The 10,371-nt window shown below is 46.1% G+C and overlaps 1 long non-coding RNA gene across 1 annotated transcript; it reads left to right on the top strand.

The window, feature by feature from the left end:
* The first annotated feature begins 2,283 nt into the window (after positions 1-2,283).
* LOC109371641 (uncharacterized) lies at positions 2,284-7,363 on the top strand. Its single transcript, XR_002121906.1, has 3 exons — positions 2,284-2,433; positions 6,669-6,907; positions 7,210-7,363. It is a non-coding gene; the product is annotated as an uncharacterized LOC109371641 (long non-coding RNA).
* The last annotated feature ends 3,008 nt before the right edge of the window (positions 7,364-10,371 follow it).

Below are 10,371 nucleotides of genomic sequence, written 5' to 3'. Positions count from 1 at the left end.
TTGGAATGAATGAGAAAATAAATCACAACAAATTAGAAATGTTCTAAAGCTGACCAATACCAAACACTACTAAAAAAAAAAAATTGCATGCTATTTGTATTAGTTAACTCTGATGGTTGGAAGAGGCTTCCATAGGTTATCTCCTGGCTCTGTGCATTTCAAACCCACTTGCATCTGAGTGCTGCTGGCCACATGAGTGCAGTGATCTGAATTGGCTCTGCACTTTCATGATTGATGCTGAGTGAGTCGGTACAGTGAATGAGGGCAGTGCTCCTGGAAGCCATTCTCCACTGGGATGACTACCAACAACTTATCTAAATACAAAACTATTTTCAAATCATATAAATATATGTAGTAGACTCAAGCATCCATACTTCAGCCTCCCCTTAGCTGGACCTCACATTGCCTGCAGCCATTCTGAAGCTGTAGGAGGAAGTGTGACGAAGGGTGTGACAAAAATCGAGGTGGAAAGATGCAGTGGTTTTAACCAATTATGGCTAAAATATGTTCTTTTAAAAATTTTACAAAAAGCACATGACCACATGACCACATAGCCAAGGCCTTCTCAGGGCCTTGGAAAGGTCAGGGCAGGTAAGGACCCTGAAGCCTTAGTTTGTTACCTTCATGGAAAATTTGCCTGTGGGCAGAACAAAATGGTTGCTGGATGCTGAAACTGGTGGGAGAGGTGGATGGGTGTTCCATGACGAAAAGAAAAGAAATGCTATGGTGATAGATAATTGCAATATCCTGTGAGAAGAGATTTCAGTGGACTAAGAGAACATAAATGTGGACGTGGGGGAATTGACTCAAGTGTCTAGGGTAGAAACCATGGAACGCTTGCTGTAGAAAATGACATCTTGGGTGAATTAATATAGGTTGAGTGGGAGTGAGGCGGGGGTGGGAGGAATGTTCCAGGCAGATAGGTAGCATGTGTAAATGGAGGAGGTGTGAGAGACCATGGCTGACTTGGGGCCACAGCAAATATCTTAGTGACTTTGGGGTGAAGGGTGTGAGGAGGGGCTTCCCCAGAAGCAGCCCAGGAAATCAACCCTGGTGCAATCATGAGCGTCCTGCCATGGACTTTGAACTCTACCCTGAAGGAAATGGGGACTCAGTGAAGGGTTTGGAGCAGGGAACTTAGATGATCAGATGTGCATTAGTACATCAGCCCGGCACTTTAGTCAGTAGTGGGGTGACTTAGTGGTGTTAAAATTCTCCACAGACCATTTCGTGATCCAGTAGGCTTTTATTCAGCGATTCATGAATAGGACAGCGTCCATTCTAGCAGATGGAAAGGAGCTCTGAAGAGCTGTGCAAGTGAGATTTTTATAGACCAAAGTGAGCAGGAACAAGGGAGTTATACTGGACCTCTGCTGAGTGGTTAAAAAGCAGGGTTACTTTCCTTATATGAAAAAAAGGGATCCTTGGAGCTGGGTCAGGTAATGTGTACTGAGCAGGCAAGCCCGGATTGGTTGACCCAGGCTTTCTTTTTCTGGGAGAGCTGAGCATAGAAGCTTGGTTAAGTTTTGGTTTGCTGACATGGGACTTAGCCAGAGTGACTCCATCTTGGGCCTAATGTGGTTACTTTAACAGCAGAAACCAGAGCTCCCTCCCAACTCAGACGTAGAAATGCAGGAAAAAAAAAAAACACCTTAATAACAAAAAATAAATTGTAATCACTATGTTGTACACCTGAAACTAATATAATATTGTATGTCAACTATAGTTGAAAAATAAAAAAAGTAATTTGAAAGATACAATTGAGCTCAAATCTAAAGAAAAGAAATCTCTAAGAGACAGAACTGAAAAGGCTCCTAGAAGCCAGAAGAGAGGAACTTGGCTCCAGGCGGAAAATGACTGGCTCAGGACTTTTCAGTTGGGACCTGGGGCTTTCATGGCCACACAGGCAGGGCAGTCTGGACAAACAGCATGCTCGCAGTGACGGAGGAGTCACACATCTGGCCATCCACCCAGGCCTCTGTGGATAAAAAGTTAGGACATTGGGAAACTGCAGATAAGGAGTCTTCATTCCTTCCTGAGCTTCAAACATGGAGACCTCTCAGAGGTCCCCTTCCCTCCAGGGTATGGGCTGTGTTTGTCACTGACAACAAATTCACACATGTATTTACTGAGATCCTATTATCTGTCAGGCCTCACATACTAGAGACCAATTTTGTTGTTTTGTTTTTAAGCTGCCGTATGATGATCTGGGGACATATCCAGTGAGAAAAAATTTGGAAAACCTTGGAATTTCTTCCCTTTCATTGATCACCATCTCAGGATTTTTCTATCTTTTTCCACCCAAGCCCCTGGCAGGGTCTTTGCCTGAGGCAGGATGAGTTGATGTAGATGCGCAAGTCCTGGCAGAACAAGGGAAGAGGAGGATACCACCCATGAGAGGCTATCCGTCTCCACCAAGGCCTCCAATCCTAGGTATGGTGCCTTAACTGGGAAATTGTCCGCAAGGCGTGGGAATTTATTAACCGAAAAGAGTCACTCAGCTGCATGGCATCTGTCCACCAGGAAGCAGAACTGGGTGAAAGGCTAATGAACTGATAATTGCACACAAGGCGGGTCCACAGGACCGCCTGATCTGCTGTCCTGCATTGCCTTAGGCAAGCAGTGAGCAAACAGTTCCAGCGGAGGAAGAAGGGTGCATAAGGCTGGGGGTAGCTACCTGATTCCTGGGAGGAAGTCTAAGTATAGGGCGGGGTTAAGCTAATTTACACCCTGAGAATTTATGGCTTTCTTCCTGGCAAGGGCTGTGGAGTGGAAAGGTTGAGGTCTTAGTGTCTGAAAAGAACCAGTGAGACAAGCTGCAGGCTGCTGTGCTTATCTGCCCAAGACAGGGGTGTAGTTTTGGATGGGACAGGGGCCTCTTGAAATGGGTACCTTGTTCTCTGAGTTATAAAGATCTTCTTGGAGGGCAGATTGCCTCACTGTGTAGCTAAGGCCTTGGACTCTGGAGGCTCCTTGGTGCTGGGAGGAGGGCAGGGTGAACCTCACTTTCTGTAAGAAACCCTTAGTCCTGCCCTGTCCAATAGGGTAGCCGCTGGCCACATGTGGCTACTGAGCTCTGGAAGTGCGGCTGGTCCAAACAGATGCTGTGAGTGGAAGATACGCTTCGGATGTCAAAAACTTAGTATGAAAAAAAGAATGTAAAATATCTTATGACTAGTGTTTGACGTAAGAAATGTCCAAACCTGTAGAGAAGTTTAATGAGTTTATTTGCGCCAAACTGACGACAATCGCCAGAGAGCAGAATCTCAAGAAATTAAGAAAATGCTCTGGAGAATGGCAGTTTCACAGCTTATTTTATACTTTAGAATCAGTTTCATGAAATCCATTCGTAGTAGATTAAGGGGGTGGGAGAAAGCAAAGTGGGGAAATCTCTGGGATTGGATAAAAAATAAAACAGAGACACTTCTTTTATACTGGTGAGTACATGATAATTAACATTTATAGCACATAGAGATGGTATGTGGGGGAACAAGATAATAACTAGGGATTCTGTAGTCTCTGGTGGGTGGGTTGCGCCCTGAGGGGTCTGGAAAAAGGGATGACTCTGACATTCCAAGGGCTTGTTATCTTAGATGCAAAAGGACAATAGGCAGCCTTGCTTAAAGTAAAGACTGACCTTTGTCAAGGAAGCTACAGGCCCACATGTGACTACCAGCCATGGCCCCTTTTAGTTAGGAATTTTTATGTTCAGACCATCCCATGTGGTTAATTTCGGTTTCTGAGTTTGTAGGGCCCGCCATGCTGGCCTCCCCTGAGCTTGTCAGGTTTAACAGGTGGCTCCTTTTCCATCCACACTAGTTTTTAAATATTGACCGTGACTGTATTTTTGATATATAGGTTAAATAAAACATAGTATTGAAATTAATTTCACCTGTTTCTTTTGATTACAAAAATGGAACTACTAGAAAATTTAAACTACATACGTGGCCTGTACTTGTGGCTTGCATTATGTTTCTGTTGGGCAGCGCTGTTTCAGTCCTTCAAGACTTTTGGTTACCATAGGATGGGGATGCCTGCGTCCCTTCCAGGCTTTTTCTTCCCTCCCTAAACTCTGGGAACTGCGTTTTTTCTTCAGATCATTGCTTACTCCTCATCCACTGCTCTGAAAGCAGCAACAGTCCTTGATGTGAGTAGGGCCTGAGGGATAATCTTCAGGCATTGCTAGGAAGAGGCAACTGCAGGAGTGGAGAGGAGGAAGGCTGAGACCCTGCACAGGTTCTGCATAAGGAAGAGGTGGAGAGCCAGGAAGCTTTCTGAGGCCTGTGCGCTCAACCAGGTTGATTCCTCTCTACCCGCAGGGCACTTGGCAATGCCTGTGGACATCTTTTGTTGTCACAACTAGATGTGGGCACTTGCTACTTGGCATTTTAGGTAGTGGCCAGGGATGCTGCTAAACTTTCTACAATGCTCAGGACAGCCACCCACCCCCAACAAAGAATTACCCAGCCCCAAATGTTAATAGTGTCAAGGTTGAGAGACCCTGGCCTGGGCCTAGGAAAAGCCTTGATGTCCTTGAACAGGGGTCAGAAGGGAGGCTGTGGACATTGACACAGCAGAGGTGAAACCGGAGGCCAAACTAGACCAGGGCTTGAGCTGCCTGCGCAGCTCAGCCAACAGATCGACACAGGAATTGGGTCATAGAATAAGCGTTTATTATCAGAGCACCGGAGGTCTGAGAAGGCAGCAGGTTAACACCTCCAAAACTGCCTTAACATTCTCAGACCAGCATGGGGTTTTTAAGGGGAAATCGGGGAATTCCTCCAGAGGCTACGTGATGGCTTTCAGGGTTCTGCAGGGAGCCTTCCCTCTGGCCACATGATTCTCTGGTGAAGTCAGCAACCCAGGAACAATGATGGGATTAGCCTGGTAGACCACTGAGATTGTGATCAATAAGCCTAAGGGTATTAATCATAGATTTCAGGGTAATTTCCTAAAACAGGGAACTGGGTGGGACAGGGGACAGTCCAAGCTCAAGCCACAGGGGGATGATCTATTGTTAAGCCATAGGTAGATCAAGGAAAGGAGAGGCCAGGGACGTGGAGAGGCCTCTATTATCGGGGTGCCAACTGGGCCCTGTTTCAGAGGCCGCTCTGCCCTCTTCTGTTCCCTGGCTTTCTTGATCGTCAGTGACTCAGCATCCTTCCTCTGCGCCTGCCTGAACTCGTCGCAATGGAGAGAGAAGGAACTCTCCTTCCTAGGTGCGGCTCACATGCTCCGTGCTGCAGGTGGAGACCTCTCCTTGCTGGAGAGAAGCCCTTTGGGAGACAGGTCTAGGAGCTGATAAGGTTTTCCCAGAGGAAAGAAAAACTGTCAACTTGCCTCTGGATTTCTTGCAGAAACTCAGGGCTCCAGGGTCTGCAGCTGGGCAACAGTCCAGTTGGTGTTTGGACAGGTCCGTTTGGTAATTTCCAACCAGATTTCATTGAGTCCTAATTGCAAACCCCAGCTCTGCAAGGCATACTCCCTGCCTCCAGGACGTTTGCAGTCCAGCTGGGAATGCCAGCGGGCACACTTCAAACCATTATGAAGGGCTTTAAAGGGGACTCAGTGGCAGCAGGAGCTTTAAAGAAGCTGAGAGCCAAGGCTCAGAGTGACGACGGGGCTGCCCTGAGCTGTGGGAAGAGCCTGCTCTCTGGGTAACTGGGCTGATGCTACCATTTCCCAACCGTGTGACCTTCTCCAAGAAATGATGGCAACAATAAAATCTAGGATTAAATGTGACTGAACTGCTCCCTGCTCCCCTTCCCCACACACAGTTGGATAGAGCCTGGCCCAAGGAGGACCCCTGGATGTTTCCACATGGCTGTCTCTGTGGGAAAATGGCTCACAAGCCCAGCCTCCTGATTTGGAGGTGAGGGTGTCAGCTCTTTAGAGGAAAGAAGGACCCCTGAACTTGGTAGCAGCTCGATTGGGCTTTAGCTATAGGCATCTCTCCCTATTCTTTGGGGAAAGATTCCTGCCCATTATTTGGCCTCACGTGTCTGTCTGACAAAAGCTATGATTTGCTGAGCATCTATTATGTGCCAGACACTGTGAGGCACTTCACTGCATTATCTCATTGAAGTCAAGCATCAACAGTGATTGAACATTCTCTCTGTCTACCCAGCACTGGGCCAGGGGCTGGGTGACTGGGAACTAAGATTTAAAAAAAGACAGAATGCTCCAGGCAGTCATGTCTAATGGGAGAAAAACAAAACTGACCTGTAGTGCCGTGTGTGAGTGCTGGTATGGAGGTAATACGTGTAATCAGCTCTGGCCTGGTCTCCTGGCTTGCTGACGAGGTCCACTGCACGGGTGACTCTCTCCTGATTCACTGAGGCAGCTGATGCCACAACCTGACTTGAGTCAGACACTGTGTGTACCCAGGAGACCACTTCCAACCAAGCCAGATCTTCTCTAAGGAAAAACCCAAGTGCCAGCAGCCAGTCAGTATCACCTAGGGACTTTGCATTTTTAACATGGGAATGGACAGTTCATGGTCTCCTGGCTTTAGAAAACTACCTCATTTCTACTCCCACATCTTCAGGTCTGAAGTTTTCCTAGAGTGGGCTGGATTTGGCTTCCTGCTTAAAAGTACAAAAAAAAAATTTGTTTTCACTCAATATTTGGTTTCTGATAGCTTAAACATTTTTTTTTCTTTAACAAAGGCAAACCAGAGCACAGAGGAAGTAATGATGACTTCTACCTGCAGGAGTTGGAAAAGTTTCCCAGAAGAGGTCACGTTTAGGCTGGGACTAGAAGGATAGCAAAGAGATTTTTCAAAGGGATCATCAAAGTGATGAAGGAAGCACATTCCAGCCTTTGGGGAACACGTAAGCAAAGGAAGTGCTACGTGCAAATACAGGACCCATTCAGGCCAGGCCCAGCCATTAGCTGTGGCCATAGGGTAAGTGTTTGGTGGGAACTGCAGGTGGGGGGGTACTCCCTGGAAACTGAGGTTGGGACAGGCTGGTAAGAAAATACCAAGGAGTTGAGAGTTTTCCCTGTGGACCAAGGGTTGCAAACTCAAGTGCCTGCAAGGGCCACTCAAATACTTGGACTCAGGGATGTCAAGGGGGTTTCCCCTAGGAAGAGTTTTTCCACAGGAGAGAGGAGTAGAACAGTGCCCCAGGGTAGAGGCCTAAGGAAATTAATTTCGAATTTACTGCACAGAGTTTTTGAGCTCTGATTTTTTTCCTGTTCATCTAGGTATTGGGGCTGACGATCAGAGCCGAAGAGTTTGAGCATGGCTTATGAAGAAGGCAGGATAACGGAGTGTCAGCCCTTACTGGTAATAGTTCCACCCCTCTGCCCACTCACCAGTGGTTGAGCAGTGAACCTCCTTCCATGAGCCTTGTTTGCAGAGACTTCCTGGGGGTGTTTCTGTCCTTTTTTCATTGATTGCCTTTGACCAGCTTTCTCAGTGAGAACTTCTCAGATGTGAATAAAGCTTACAGATTCCTTATTACTAGGAAGGCTCCTCCTGTCTTTAGTTCACCTGGCTTTTTTCATCATGACCCGCCGAATTCAGAAATGTGCCAGTGGGAATTTGTGACTGGTTCTCCCAGGAGCAGACCCGAAACAGCAGGTTTGTCTCTAAGGGATGCTGGAGAGATCTTGGTGAGGGTTGTTGGAGAGCCCCTGGGGAGCAGGGATTCTCCACAAGACGTTGGGACAGACCCTCTCCATTTACGGTGTCCAGCTCCTGTGGGCCTGTTTTTCTTCATGTTGTTGAGACTCAAAAGGCTCCCAAGGCCAAGACGTACACAGTGACGTGTGTCAATATAATCTGCAGGTGTCACAGGAAATGACTGAAAGTGCTAATATATCAACATTGAAGGCCTAGATGTGGCTTCCCCCCATTGTTATTTCTTTTGATCAAAATATCCTGGGAAACGTGCTTGATGATATATATGGATTATACCATAATTGCTTTATTTAGTTAACAATATTGAAAATACCTCTCTCTACCTCAAAACCACCTCAAAACAACATAATTCTTCCCTCTTACCAAAATAGCTTTATTTTCTTTGTAAAAATAACACAGGCTGGTTGTGATAAATTTAAGCAACACAGAAGAGAACCAAGAAGAAAGTAAAATGTCATCTGAAATCCCACCACCACAGAAATGGGAATTGGTGAGTGTTCATGTTATAAATCTCTCAATGCCCTCATAAACAGAATCATATTATACAAGCTATTCTGTCATTTGCTTTCTCACTCAGCGAGATGCCACAGACATTTTCCCATATCAGTCAATAAGAGCCTACCTAATCATATTTAATGGCTGCATATTGTTTTGTTGTGTATGCGTGCCATTACTTACTTAACTGGGCCCCCTTGGTTGACAATCAGGTATTTCCAACTTTTCACCATTATAAACAACTCTCTGACAGACACCTCCAGGTATGGGGCCTGGAGGGCTAATTTCAATGAGAATGGGATGCAGAGAGACTGCTTTTCTTAGGCCAGGAAGGAAGAAATTGGCTCTTCCTTTGGGGAGCCTGGCATCTTGGGTTCCATAGTCCCAGGGGAAATCATCACTGCAAAGCAAAGCAAAGCAAAGCAAAGCAAAGCAAAGCAAAGCAAAGCAAAGCAAAGCAAAGCAAAGCGAAGGGTCTTGTTAGGCAAATGACTTGTTTGGGTAAAAGAAGTTCAGTCCCTAGGCTACTGATCTGGGAGAGAGTCTCAGCAGATGAGAGAATGGATTGCTCATGGGTCCTGCAGGTAAAAGGGAGTTTATTTACCTGGGAGAGACCTGCTGACTCTTACCTGTAGAAGGAAAAGAGTGCTGAGTCCTCTGACCTTCGGCACTGCGTTCCAACCTGCACAAGTTGTCTGACGCGCCTTCCTCGCAGATGCCCCCTTCCTTGTGTCAATTCTCCACAATGAACATGCAATAGCCTCCTCCCTTCTGAGCGTAGACGCCAGACCATCTATACCCACATTGCCTAACTATTGGGACTGAGAGCTGAGACTCCCTATGACAACATGACTTGACTAATTGTTCCAGGCAATCCAGGTCTAGGAAGATATGACTCTAAACCAATAAATAATTTCACTGTTTGCTTCATGAAATTCATCCAGTCAATGATGTATCTGAATAAATAGTTGCTCCTCTGGGCAAACAGCTCTCTTATCAGGACAAGAGTTTACTCATCTGGGCAAACCATTTTCTCAACAAACAATAGTTTACTTATCATGATTTGCTTTCAGGGCCTTCCTTCTTGTATCCACGAAACCTAAACTATAATGTCACTAACTTTGTCTAATCCTGATCTGCTCCCTGATTTGAAAGATCCCCCTTAAACCACTTGAGTCCAGACCCCCAAACCCTATAAATACCTTCCATTGGTTTCCACCTTTGGGCAACACTGAGATCCTATACTGTATTCTCTCTTCCTAAAATAGATCTAATCGGCTTAGCTTTGGTTGAGGTTTTCTGGTGGTCTTTTGAAGAGTTATCAGTTGACAATGTATTCTCTACCCAGGGTTCTGGGAGCATTTTGCTTCCTGTTTTGGCCACCTTTATCTCTCTGACAGTAATAATTGGGAAGAAAAGCAACTATATTGCCTCTAATGGCGGTTACCTGACCTGTATATCCTTCATCAGTGTATAGGTTCACTGGTACTGCCAAGAGGGTTCAGATTTCACCTGAATGTCAGAACTAGAAGGTATCTTACATAGATCACTGTTTTTGGCTACTTTAGGCATTATCACTTCCTCTTCAAGCCCCAATTTTCTGATTCAATCAATGAATCACTACTTGTCCACCCTTGAAACCAGCCTGGAGCTTGTCTTGGAAGAGGTGGATTTGTTATTTGTTGTGACTCACATGGAAAACTCCATGCTAGCAGTAAGATGGGACAGAGGAAGGGGTGGAGGGAGAGGGAATTGGTGTTTGTTTTGGTGGTAAGCGGGGTGGAGCCAACATACCAGAGGCCCCTTTCATTTCCTAGTTCTTTCTGCTTCTTGTCTCCATTTCCCTTTTCCTGTTCCAAGTTGCTCTTCAAAGTGCTCTGTAGAAACTGGGAACTCCTGAGTGAAGCCTCTATGGGATCAGTAGAAAGCTAGGCCCTGGTGGGAAATACAGAAGCAGCTCTTTGGGTTTTTTAGAAGCAGTAGAAATGTAAACTTGTTGCACACTTTTCTCCAAGGGGTTTTGTGCACTAGAGCAGAGCACAGGCTTTGGAGTCAGCTGGACCTGGGTCTACCCGTTATGAACTGTATCTGATCTTAGACAAGTTAGTGTCTTGGATTCTCGGGGAGAAGGACCCGGGGAGAAGGGACTGAGGGACTGGTGTGGCAGAATGAGGGTCTTAGAAAGGTCAGCTACCTCCTGTGTTTCTCTAGGCCCAGGAGTCTTTCCA

Source organism: Hipposideros armiger, unplaced genomic scaffold, assembly GCF_001890085.2.
Source record: "Hipposideros armiger isolate ML-2016 unplaced genomic scaffold, ASM189008v1 scaffold_582, whole genome shotgun sequence".
Taxonomy (NCBI): Eukaryota; Metazoa; Chordata; class Mammalia; order Chiroptera; family Hipposideridae; genus Hipposideros; species Hipposideros armiger.
This window is presented reverse-complemented; position numbering and strand designations above follow the sequence as displayed.